At 31.0% G+C, this 14537-nt stretch overlaps 1 pseudogene; it reads left to right on the top strand.

Moving 5' to 3' along the window:
• Positions 1-2783: 2783 nt before the first annotated feature.
• LOC121228256 (L-type lectin-domain containing receptor kinase IX.1-like) lies at positions 2784-4535 on the top strand (annotated as a pseudogene).
• The last annotated feature ends 10002 nt before the right edge of the window (positions 4536-14537 follow it).

Here is a 14537-nt window from a genome sequence, read left to right as displayed (position 1 = left end):
AATTTGAACCTATAACAATTGCATTAGTAATATCCTTAATTTACCATTTAGCTAAAGCTTCATTTTGATATTTTTACATATTAGTTTTATTATGCACACTTTATTATCTCCATCGATTGAATATCTTTTATACTATTTATTAAGTGTTTTACTGAGCTGGTATCATCCTCAATTGGGTCACCAACTTAGATAGGGTAATTATAAAAATACCCTTCTGTAATTAAAATAAGTTACATTATTTGAGGGTATTTTAATCTTTTCATTTTAACAAAATTAATAAAAATATACATATTGTTGGACTTGATCCTACGCCAATTGGATTAGTAAAATTTTAAATTTGTCACTAAATTAAAGCTTTATTTTAATGTAACTTATACATTTTTATTTTAAGATGCACAATTTATTATTATCTCCATCAAATGTATATATTAATAATTGATGTTAATTGAATTTGTGTCAAAAGTCAACTCAACACAAACTCACAATTGATGACAAAACTATGATGAATAATTGTGATCCATTTAGTATTGTTTATCTGATATATTTATATGTTAAAATTTCATTTTATTCATAATTTTTTTATTTTAATATTATGTGTATTTCATGTGCTATTATGATTAATTAGTTTCAAACAACACGTTTCATTGTTTATTGTATGCTATTTTTAATCACAAACATCTGTGTTCTAAATATGTGGGTTCCACACATACATGTGTGTGATGGGATTTCTAGTATTAATAATGTATTTGATTGAGTTGGTGTTATAAGTTAACTCGACACCAACTTAAAATTGATGACAATACCTTGATGAACAATTTAATATATATTTTTATTTTAATAATGTACATATTTCATGTATTATTATCAATTAATTTCAAACCATATGTTTCATTATTTGTTGTATGTTGTGTTTTAAAATTATGGTTTCCACACGCATACATGTGTGATAGGATTTCTAGTATATATTAAGTTGTTTGTGGTTAGAAATTTAATAAAAGAAAATTTATATAATAGTAGTAAAAGTTATATATAAATAAAAAACAAAAAATAATTATATTTTTAAAAAATTAATAATATGAGCATGCCTAAACGGGCTTAGGTTAGTCATTTATAAATATTAACGAGTTTAAGTAAAAATGATGCTGATATTTTGGATCAGATTGAACTTGGTCAAATATATATGAGACCTAACCAAAATCAGGTTAACCCAAATCATGAACACCTCTATTAAGTAGATAGAGAAAGAAAATGGTTTAGTATAAGAGTTTTTGAGTTTAGGGTTTAAATTTATTATTTTATTTAGGGATAAATTTGAAAACTATACATAAACTTTAGTTGTGGTAGTTTTTGAGTAAAGCCTAAACTAGGGATAACTGGTTGTGGAATTGTCTGCTCAGAAAACTTGCAATGTTTAAGTTGACAAACTTTGGCAACAAAATTCCTTGGGTTATGATTCGAGTTAATACTTTGGACAACAACCAACCCATCTTTGATATCCAAACTTCACATAGCAACATATCTTGATGTTTTGGATTTGGATCAAAGCAATCAACTTCACAAGTTTGGTGGATTGGACTAAATGGGGTGAAACAATTGGAAGTATATTTGGAGATTCAAGACTTATCTTGAGTTGATTGAAGATATTCTTTTTGGATACTATCTTGCTAGTTTCAAGGGAAGATTGATTGTAATTGGTGTAGTATGCTAGCAAGTCTAGATTCCTTATATATTGTAGAGCCTCTTATATATTTTGTACTGAACTGAGAACACTTCTTATTGTTCATTGAGGAACGTCTCTTTTGAATGCATTGAGTGAATGATCAAGTGTGTGGCTTGGTTAGTGTCCTAAGTTTTCATGAGGAAAACTTAGAGAATAATTGTCTATATCTTAGGTACAAAAGTGAGGAGTCTGATCTGGTGAGTGTTAGAGATTGTAATAACTTGTTGTACGTGTTGCTAAGATAATAGATTATCTCTCTGGATAAGATACTGCAAATATAGGAAAATCAAATTTCATAAACATATTGAGTATTCATTAATTTTCTGCCTTATTTTCTACTTGCAAATATCAATTTTGGAGTTAACAACTAGCATCAGAGATACCGATGACCAATATCGACTACCAACTTGTACACATTGACCAATATCGACTTATACCGATTCATATAGATGAGTACAATTTTTTTATATTTTATTTCAATGTTTTAGTTTTAATCTTTAGTTATCTTTTTAATGAGATGTAAAAATAAAATATAACTATTCTATTAAGTTATACTTTGCGGGAGGCATATCAAATAACCCTGAAGCTCCATATATATATATAATATATTTCTTAAAATACTCACAAGTTTTACCAAATTCTTAACTAATTAAATTGAAATATATTAGACTCAAATTTCACCCGACAGGTTGTAGCTGGGGCTGGTCACTCCTCAAAAATACAAAATTTTCTATATATAGAGAATTAAAATTATATTTTAAATTTTTTTAAAAATAATAAAATTATAATTTTATTATCATAAAAATTAAAATTTAATTTTGACTCATTAAAAAAAGTTTCTGGCTTCCCAAGCACCCCATTATGGACTTTTAAATTATTAGTTAGTGAAGAAAAAGCTTAGGAATGTTTCACTTTCCATGTAGCCGGCCACGGTCCTTACATCACTACTTTCGTCATTAACCCCAAGAGAACGTTAGGACTTTGTCAGCCTGGACGACTACATGCAGTAAGTCTGAGTCTTCGCGATTTAAGAACATATTTTATATTAAAAATTATATTTATTCGATATTTAACTTAGGTTCTGAAGAGTGGTGATCAGTTAATTGATTCATAAACAAACTTTATTCTGTTTTCTTTTATAATCCATTTTCATATATTTAGTACATAGAATGGAGTCGACCAGGTTTTCAATAACCTTTTGTTTCATAGGCTTAGCTTTGTTCCCTCGTATGTATGTGCAATCTGCACCAATTGCATATAATTCAGCTAACGCTTCAGTTACCGTTGCTTCGAATGACTCTTCTGTCCCCGCTGATGGCCCTAATCTGGTGGTTTCTCGTGCTCCTCCTTCTGTCGGTCGTGATGGCCCGAATACCTTGGTTGCTCCTCCTCCTGTCGGTGCTGATGGCCCAAATAACTTCGTTGCTTCTCCCCCTCCAGCTGCTCGACTAAGCCTCAGTCTTGTGGTCGGCTTGATTGTTGGAGCTGGTGCTTTGATTTTTGGCTTAGGTTTCATTTGGTTCATTTTAAGGAGGAAAACACACAAGGCGAACAAATTAGATTATGTTATGTTTGATGAGCTCTTTGGTGGTGAATTCCAAAATGGGATGGGACCAAGGAAGTTTTCCTTTGTGGAAATAGCTAAAATGACCAGTAATTTCAAGGGTGAAAAGCTTGGAGAAGGAGGATTTGGTGCAGTTTATAGAGGATACTTACGGGACTTGGATACTCATGTGGCTGTTAAGCGGATTTCAAAGGCCTCTAAGCAAGGAATCAAGGAATATGCATCTGAAGTGAAGATCATTAGCCAATTGAGGCACAAGAATCTGGTCAAGCTTATTGGCTGGTGTCACGAAAAAGGGTAACTTATACTCGTTTATGAGTTCATGGCTAATGGCAGCCTAGATTCCCATCTTTTCAAAGGTAAAACCTTATTGACCTGGGATGTGAGGTTTCAAATTGTGCAGGGCTTGGCATCAGCTCTTTTCTATCTACATGAAGAAGGTGACCATTGCGTCCTACACAGGGATATCAAAGCCAGCAACGTTATGTTGGATTCTAGTTTCAATGCTAAAATAGGGGATTTCGGGCTGGCTCGACTAGTCGATCATGTGAAAGGGTCACAAACAACCCATTTAGCCGGACTATGGGCTATATTGCACCTGAATGTGTTTCATCAGGAAAGGCTAGTAAAGAATCTGATGTCTATAGTTTTGGAGTTGTTGCATTGGAGATTGCATGTGGTAGAAGGTCAATAGAGCCTAGATATGAAGAATCTCAGGCTTCGCTGGTAGCTTGGGTGTGGGAGTTGTACGGAAACCAACAGATACTTGGTGCAGTTGACCTGAAACTAGGCATGGACTTCGATGCTATACAAATGGAATGCTTGTTGATGGTTGGGCTGTGGTGCGTCCATCCGGACCAAAATTTGAGACCGTCGATAAGGCAGGTAATTCAGGTTCTTAAGTTTGAGGCACCATTGCCAAAACTTCCGAGTAGGAGGCCTACTCCCACATATGATGTGCTAACTACTTCTGGAATTCAAGTAAGTGAGCCATGTTTTTCTACGGTGTCTATTACAATCCCGCGTTAGATCAATACTTGTAGGAAAATTGGAAAAAATTGTATTGACTTTGATTCATATGTTAAAAGTCATGAAGCTCATCCCATAATTTATGTTGTGGATTCGAGTCACAGAGATCTTTTTTTTGTGGTGTGAGCGATTTTCCCCTTCAAGGATATGAATTGTACCAAAAAAAAAAAATTTAAAAATGTTGAAATATTGAGTTGCTCAAAAAAAATTGAACAATGTGAACAGGGGCGAAGAAATTTTTTTGGGGGGCCGAATGAAATTTTAATTTTTTATAGTCTATATATTTATAATTTGTAAAGGATTAAATTGAATTTTTATAATTTTAGGGGGGCCAAAGTACAATTTTACCTTTACTAATTTAAATTTTTAAAAAAATCTAAAGGGCCTAAATGAAAATTTCTCATTTTAGGGGGGCCGGGGCCCATACCTGCCCCTGGTTTCGCCCCTGAAATGTGAATAATTTTTTTTTATCCAAACCTAATTTATATAAATAATATACTACCCAAGACAATTAGCCCACCCCTTTTCAAAAAAAAATGGAAATACAATGAAATTCAAAATATTTTTAGGGTGAGTTTAACTTGTACTTGTTTAGATGTTGAATCTTTGAGTAATTTGAAAAAAAAAACCTCAAATTATTGTGTTATATGAGAACAAAGTCCAGTACCAACATATGCCCCTCTCCTTTTCTCTCTCTTCATCAAATGCAATACTTTCCACGCATCTTCCTAGAAACACACAACATCCATGAGGGCTAATCTCACGTGTTAAAAATGGCTCTTCAACTTTGGGGTAACAAGGACGCACCATAATGCAATTATGACATCAAATTTTTTAATCATTAACTAGCTTAGTCGTACCTCTCGTAAAAACCAATTAGTTCCTCGATATAGTCTAATACCCCCTCTTCATAAGCATTTCGTCTAAGGCAAAGACACTTTATGCCCACCCCTTAATTAGGGGTAATTATTATACCCCTCGTCGGTATCCTGGTCAACATCTGGAACCAAACCTTCAATGAATATTGTGGAAACTTTTTTTGGATCTTGACTTTTTTTTTTAAAACGAAGATGGAGTCGCCACCAATTCTTTTATTAAGTGTGATTTGATCATCTCGAAATTTGATCATTTTAATAAAAGGGTTAGATTTACTAAAACGATGATTTTCAGTCTACAAAATCTAAAAAAATAGGTTCAGGAGTCGGTTACGTATGAGGAAGGATTAGCACCCTCATAACGCACAAAATTAATACCTAGTTGATTACTTGATGTCTTTAACATCGAAAATTGAGAATTCAAAGAGAATTTAAAATGCGATCTCTTTTTACATGATGTTATTTAATGGCATTGAATATATCACTATCTAAATTAAATTTTATGGAGGAGGCTCTCTTATTTCGAGTTAATCGAGAAAAAAAATCATGTCCCATAAGTTAGAGCATAATGTCTCGAATCCCCGAAAGCAAGAATACTCATCGTTTGATTATTACCTAAATTCTATACGTCTTGAATTTAAATAGGATGTTTAGTTATTTAGGTTTTAGGAGGAGGTCATCTCCATAAGTTAGGAGCACAACTTCTCGAATATAAAAAATAACGAACGTTGCCTCAATTTTAATTACTTTTTATGGGTTGTGTAAAAACCTGATGAATGTATGTAGTAATATTTACAATATATAATGATGGCAAAATTAGGGTAAATTACACCAACAGTCACTTAACTTTGGGGTAGCTAACAAAACAGTCACATAGGTTTCATTTCAGTCACTCAACTTTTGAAAAATAACAAAATAGTCACTAACATTATAAAAAACCGACAAAATAGTCACTGATTAATAGTTTCCGTTAGTGTCTTAACGGGACCGTTGATGTGGCAAGTTAACTAGCTGATGTGGCCGATTAACTTGCCACGTTAGATGTCCACAGTTGAAACCCACCCAATTTAAGAAAAAATTGAAAAAAAACCTTAAAAATACCCCTTAACAGATAAGAAGAAGAAGAAGAAGAAAAAGAAGAAGAGATTGTAAAAAAAAAAGTCTTCTTTGCCTAATTTGGCGAGGTCTGATTCTTTGCCGTTGAAACACCATGTCTGCTCTTCTTTTTATTCTTCTTCTTATTGGCTCTCTTCCTTTGTAACCTTTTGCCATTGTTGGTGGGGTCTTGTGGTTTTTCTAGATTGGGATGTGGTTTACTGTTCAAATCCCACATGACCAGGATACAGATACAGAAGTGCATTAGGGCATCTTTTCTTCAAGACCAATGACATGGTTCAGGCTATTGAAGCTCTTGAATCCGTACGAAATAAAGTCTCCTTCTCTGTTTTTAGGTTTCTTGATGGAGAGGTCTCCTTGAAAGGTAAGGCCACTCCCACCTTACGTTAACCACACTAGTCATCACTTGATATAATGTTGGTATGTTTATCTTTAATTGGCAGTACCATGTTGCCACATTGTAATTTTATGACTAATAACCAAAATTTACTTATGGGTTGGTTCATGCATTAGCACCTAGAATCCCATTTATTCATCTTTTCTGTGAAACTCAATTAATGTGATGTGAGATTATAGATGTCATCTCCACTGATATATGTTCCTTCATGCATTGTGCAAGAAAACTGAAGGTCTTAGATCATCAATGGATTCAAGTCATTTTTAAGCCACCTAATAAACTTTGTATACTGAAACTCTTTCATGCATAACTTGTTGTCCATTGTATCTATTTCAGTACAACCATTGGTTTATCTTATGGAAGGAAGGCTCATGCTTCTTTCCTCTAAATTTTCAGTATCACATCTCAAATATAAGGTACAATGTATCAAGTGGCGAATGTTACCCTGTACTAGACAAATCAGCCCTAATTTACATCACTGTCGGAGATGGTGGAAATCAAGAAAGTCTAGCTGGAAGGTTAGTTTGATGGCATGTTACAATAAAGACAAGTATGATATTTAGCTACTTGTTTACAGTTAATATGTTACAAACTACATACCTCGCTAAATTAAGCAAATGGTTTTTTGATTCTGCAAATTTTTAGATCCCCAACCAAAATATTCTACATTTCGAGAAGCTAGTTATGGTCATTCGACACTAGAGATTCAAAAAGGACACATGCATTCTACCATTAGAACTGCAATGATGATGGGAAAAAAGTGGCAACTGACTCATTTGTATTACACAATCAGTACTGGTGAGTACAATCAACCTTAATCTTCATAAGGCTGTATGTTAGATGAGGAAGCATCAAAGTCTGCAATGAAACAACTAATGACCATTTCCAATAATTATGCTAAAATTACCCTAGTGCACGAGGCATTTTTAGAGTGTTTGTATGATATTATTAGCAATTTTTTTTAAAAAAAATATGCAGCGAGTGGTATATGTTGTAGGAGAATTGATTCACTTGAAGCTGTGGTTGTGTTCTGTTGCCGGTCAAGCAATATGAGATGAAGAAAACTGAAGAAGCACCATTTGAGTAGCGTGCTTAAGCGTATTGCTTCTTATTGAGAATATGAACTTTTGACTAAAGCTTTTCATCTTTGGTGCAGATTTGGTTGATTAAATTTCAGGAAGAAGATGAAAATGCCAAATTTAATCAAATCTAGTAAGCAAAGATGCAAATTCCTTAGCATGAAACTTCCCTTTGGTGTATCATTTTCTTCGAAATCATGCTCTTTTTTGGCTAAACTATAAAACCCCGCCAACAATGGCGGAAGGTTATAAAGGAAGAGAGCCACGAAGAAGAAGAAGAGCAAAGGAATAGTGTTTCAATGGCAAAGAATCAGATCCCGCCAAATTAGGCAAAGAAGATTTTTTTTTTACAGTCTCTTCTTCTCCTTCTTTTTCTCTGTTAAGGGGTTTTTTTAGGTTTTTTTTTATCAATTTCTTCCTAAATTGTGTGGGTTCCACTATGTATTAGGGGTGTTCAATCGGTTAACCGACCTTTCAAAATTTTTAACTGTTAACCGAACCGAAATTGTTTCAAAAAAATTAACCGAACCGAAAATTTTTCGGTTAATTCGGTCGGTTAACCGAATTAACCGAAAATTATATGTTTTTAAATTTTTGGTTAAAATAAGTATAAAATTAACCGAATTAATCGAATTAACCAAATTACCCGAATTACCCAAATTAACCGAATTATTTGTATAAAATTATATGTTTTTTATTTTTACTTTTAGTTTTAGATTTTTATTTTTATTTATTAAAGTATTTGTAATTTTTATGATTGGGTTGGGTAATTGGGTTGGGTTGGATTGGGTACTTGGTTAATATATATTAGATTGGGTATTTGAGTTTATGTTGGATTGAGTTTGAGTGAATAGTGGACTATTTATATATTATAATTTTATTTATTAATTTTTTCGGTTAACCCGAAAAAATTCGGTTAACCGACCGGTTTCGAATCGAATTAACCGTTAACTAAAAATTTAAAAAATTATTAACCGACCCCTGACCGAATTAATTCGGTTAACCGACCGATTAATCAAATTCGGTCGGTTAACCGAATTTTTTCGATTTTACCCGAATTTTGCACACCCCTACTATGTACATCCAACATGGTAAGTTAACTGGCTACATCAGCAATTAACTTGCCACATCAATGTTCTCGTTAAAACACTAACGGAAACTATTAATTAATGACTATTTTGTCATTTTTTATAACATTAGTGATTGTTTTGTTATTTTTCAAAAATTGAGTAACTGAAATGAAACCTAGGTAACTGTTTTGTTAGCTACCCCAAAGTTGAGTGACTGTTGGTGTAATTTACCCGTAAAATTATGACATTAACAAAATAATAACATAAATAATGAAATACAATGACAATAATATAATGAATATAATAATAAAAATTATTCAATTAATAATACTATATAATAATGATAATAATAGTAGATAATATAAAAAGATACGATGATAATATAATTATATTCAAAATAAAATAGTACTAATAGTATTAATAGTATCAACATTTAAAAATAATTAATAAATAATAAATAAGTATATTTTGAAAAATAAAAAATAATATGAGCATGTCTAAATGGGCTTAGGTTAATCATTTATAAATATTGACAAGTTTGGGTAAAAATTGATGTTCATATTTTGGATCAAATTGAACTTGGGCAACTATATATGAGACCTAACCCAAAACCAGATTGACCCAACTCATGAACTCCTCTATTAAGTAGAGAGGGAAAGGAAGTGGCTTGGTATAAGATGTTTTGAGTTTAGGGTTTAAATTTATTATTTTATTTAAGGATAAATCTCAAAACTATACATAAACTTTGGTTTAATGTACAATTGTATATATTCATTTTGATTTTGTGTAATTTTATACATGAAAATTTGATTTGATTCAATTTTCACAAATTATTAACGCAATTATTAATATAGCATCATTTCATGTTTTTATACTGCATACGTAAATAATTATACTTATTCAATATAAAAAATAAATTGATGTATCTATTTTTTTAACTGTGTATAATTAAATCAAAATTAAAGTTCCATGTATATAATTGAACTACAATCAAAATTTTATGTATATAATTGTACCAAATTAAAGTTTATTATCAAATTGTAAACTAAATAATTGATTTAGTTTTTTTTCTTTCGGTAGAAAAAGGAATTCAAATTAAACATAATAAATATTACATAATAGTTCTGAGTATAGGAGAACATTTAGTTTCTGATACCAAACAAGAAACAATTGCCACAGAAAGCATTAAAATTAGAACAATCCAATGCGTTCATTCCAAGTATAAATTTTATTAATTATTTTTTAAATAAAAAATTTATTTTTTTCAAATATATTTTTAAAAAATATGTAATAATTTTTTTAAAATTTTTGCTAACATGACATTTCACGTGTCATCTTTTGGTGGCTACTATTAGTCACGTTAGCTCCTTTTGACCATCAATTTATGATTTCCGTTAACTAAAGGATTTAGTTGATTATTTTTTTGGTCATTAAAGATGCAATAGAGTACACTTTATTTAATGGCTCAATTAATTTTTTTTCATTTTTTACTAAGGGTTTTCTTTTTCTCTTAAACCTTATTTTTTTATGAAAATATTATGTTTAGTTTGAATTATTAGTTAGTTATTTTTGTTATTTTTTTTACCTTTATTTATTTTTAGTTATGAATACATTTTACTTAAAATAATTTTTTTTTGATTTTATATTATTTTTAAAATTTTAATTTTAACGGATTTGAATATTTCATATAAAGTTAAAAATGTTAAACTTTGAATTTTTATGGATTTAGACATATGCGGATAATAATAATTAATTTAGATTCAAATTTAGATAGTAAAAGTCAGATAATTTGTGAATAATTTACAGATTCGAATTTTAAAGTAGATTTATAAATTCAGATTCAAATAATGTCGAATTTATAAATATTCAATCCACACTGAGGAAACTCGCAGTGGGAAGGCATTTGAGGACAACTTGATGTTGCGAGGCAACTTCAGTTTCCACTGTGACCTCCGCTGCTTCTCTCTTTCAATGCCTCTGACTTGATCTCAATTAGCCGCTAAATCATAAGTGCAAGATAAACTAAAATGTCCATTGCTGGAGCCATTTCAGTGTTTAGAGACACTAGAACACTCAATATTGCCTCCCACCAGGCATTCGGTATCGAGAAGGATAAGCAATCCCTTCCTTGCTCCTCAACCAAGTCTCTCACAGTTTTAAAATTATGATCAAATTCGTCATAGTTCAGGGTCCCACTGATTGAAGTCCTTACTGCTCCGAGTCCACTCCAATCATCAATCCAGAAGTTCACGGATTGTCCATTATGGATGGACCATCTATGGCCTCTTTGGAATAATGGGCTAACTTTCCTAAGGGAGGACCAAGTGGTGGTTGACACATCGGTTTTCCTCTTCGATTGGTCACTGTCCAAAAGGTATTTCTGAGAGAGGACTTTCACCCACAAGCTTTCCTATTCATGGATGATTCGCCATGCGAGTTTCATAACCTGAGCTTGGTTTCTAAACCCATACCACCGTGTTCTCTGAAGTAGCATAAGCTTATCCCGATTAATAAGATGAAGTTTCCTCGCATCCTCCGCCCCACCCCAGAAAAAATTACGGTTGATACGGTCAAGCCTCTCCCAAATGCTAGCCGGCCGAAGATGACACTGCATGTAGTAATTTGGGATGGCCGGTGTTAGTTGACTGTAAGGGTGTAGCCGATTCGGTTCTGTTTTTCATTTTTGAAACCGAAACTAAAACATATAAATTAAAAATTAAAATATCCAAAATCAATAATTGCAGTTCGATTCAGTGTTTTTTACCAAATTTGGTTGTTGTAAGAAAAAATAATATCAACTTGTTTTTTCCCTAAAAAATCTAATAGTGCAATATTTTTTTTTAGGATAACTATAATACATGCTCTATATTCATTTATACATTTGAGTTAAGCTATTAAGTTGTTACAAGGAAAGCTAGCTACATAAATTGTCAATATATCTAATATTTTTTGTGTGTCATTTTGTTAATTACGATTACAATATGTCATATAATTAATTAAATTCATAATTATCAAACATATATAATTGTATAAAGTTGTTTCTTTTATAAATAAAATATTATAAAGTTCAATAAACTATCTCCTTAAAATTAAAATTATGCATATAATTATAATTATTATATTAAGAAATTCCCTTTACTATAAAACTACATTTTTATAACTTTTTTTTTATGAACTATTTCTATAACTTTATCTTTTTGTCTAATCATATCTACCTGTTGTTGTTAATAATAATAGGATTAAATGAATTATCTATACAGATTTTGAAATGATCAATTTATTATTCTATTAAGACTATTCCTTTAAATATAGTTTTTTTTTCATTCGGTTTAATCTGAATAAAATAGATTTCATGTGAAAAAGGTAAACTCGAATCGAATTGTGTGGTTTGAGTGATAATACCAACTCGAAATTGAACTGAACAATAGAAAACTCAAACTAAATAAATCGGTTCAAATCGATTTTTCGATTTTCTCAATTTCTTTACTTAACCTTAATTAGTTGAAAAAAACAAATATTCAAGTTTGGACAGATAATTTAATGTATCATATGATTGTAGCGTTGTCATAATTCGTGGATTAGGCATTGGCTATAGCAGAGACGAGTGTTCATATCATTGTCAACATATTAGACGTGTTTTATGGACAAAACCCATGGGTTACCTTACAAGTTATGTAGCACGACATTTTGCATCAATCTCATATTACTCTTGTCGATAGACATATTGAATCTTATCTCCTATTGGTGTAAATTAAAGAATCTAATCAATCTGGTCTACAAAATACAAAGGCAAATAAAGCATAAAAAAGAGTGTAAATGGTGGGCAAACCATGTGACCAACCGAAAATATATAGTGGCCTTTGTCATAACATTGCTCATCTTAGTACTCAAAGCTCCTTTGGGCAAAGTCATCAGTCATCATGATTTCTCCCCTGGATCGATGGGACATCATTTGAAAGATTCATCCCTCCTCCCAATCCTTTCCTTAAAAAAAATTGAAATTCCCATAAATGCTAGTTACTAATAATTAAATTCGGTACACATCTGTTTGCCAACAAGCAACTTCTAAAAGAATTTAAGCAGTAAAAAGTAATATTATTTATGAACAGTAAATATTTTATAAGGAGAAATTCACATATATTAGTATAAAATTTAGGTTAAACTATAAAGTTAGTTATTTTTTTTGTTTCAGATTATATTTTAGTCATTTATATTTGAAATATTACGTTTTAGTCACTTACATTATCGTTTTGTTACAAAGTGGCCATTCTACCGTTAAACTCCGTCACCTCCCTAACGGCAGTCCGACGTAGCAGTCCAAATGGGTTTTAAATGTCAATTTGGATGTCCAATTGCTGAGATGAAAATAGGTTTTTAATTAAATAAATTTAATTTGAACTGTCACATAGGACATCTAAGTTGACATTTAAAACCCATTTAGGTTGCCACATATGACCACCGTTAGGGAGGCAATGAAGCTTAACGGTAAAGTGACCATTTCATAACAAAACGATAACGTAAGTGACTAAAACAATAACATTTCAAACATAAACGACTAAAATGTAATCTGAAGCAAACATAAGTGACTATTTTTGTGGTTTACCCTAAAATTAAAGTAGTTTAATTTACATTTTTTTATATCTTTTTGTATGACCCAACTATCACATTTTATATTTCATTCATATAGATAATATATGTCAATTTTGATGTAAATTAAAAATTTCTAATTATTTCTTTTATGTAAATAACTTTCAATCATTCAATAAATATTAATATAAATAATATTTTAATCAATATGATAGAGATATTGAATTGGTTAGAAAATCTACATGCATGAAAAATATAACTATATCGATAAATTCAACGATTGAATTGTTAAAATATTAATCGTAAAAAATATATGATAGAATATAAATGGATCTCTCCCGTTTTAGTGATAATATATCAAATATGATATGTTATAAATTTTTAAAAATATAAAATTATTATTTTTAATCTCATTCATATTCAATATTCTTTTCAACTTAATTAACTCTGGTCAATATATGAAATTTTCTATCTTCAAATTTATGACATGGTATGTTACATGTAATCATATTTAACTCAAGGTATTATTGTTATTGTTGACACCATTTTTTTGAATGAAAACGGGGTCGACTTGGATTTTAAAAAAAAAAATGAAAACGGGAGTCGCCACCAATCCTTTTTTTGATGAGGTGTGATCGGGTCACCTTGAAAAGTGGTTGTTTTTAATTTTTATTAAAACAACAATTTTGGTCTACGAAATTCAGAAAAATGGGTTCGGGAGTCGGTTACGCATGAGGAAGGATTAGCACCCTCGATACGCCCAAAATTGGTACCTAGTTGATTAATTAGTGTCTTATTATCGAAGATTGAAAACTCGAAAAGAATTTAAAAATACGATCCCTCTTTATATTGTGTTATTTTAAAAATGACTCGAATAAATCAAAATAAAGAATGTCTTCTTATCTCGAATTAACAAGATGTCACATCCAGTAAGTTAGGACATGACGCCTCGTATTTTTTGAGAGTAAGCTTGCCTTTTATTTTGTATTTAAATCGCATGCATTTTAATCTTTTTTTTAAAAAGGATATTCAGTTATTTAGAATCAACGCGAGAGAAATCGAAGCTCAGTAAGTTAGGGCACGATTTTCTCGAATTTTCT

The sequence above is a fragment of the Gossypium hirsutum genome, chromosome A04 (assembly GCF_007990345.1).
Source record: "Gossypium hirsutum isolate 1008001.06 chromosome A04, Gossypium_hirsutum_v2.1, whole genome shotgun sequence".
NCBI lineage: Eukaryota > Viridiplantae > Streptophyta > Magnoliopsida > Malvales > Malvaceae > Gossypium > Gossypium hirsutum.
This window is presented reverse-complemented; position numbering and strand designations above follow the sequence as displayed.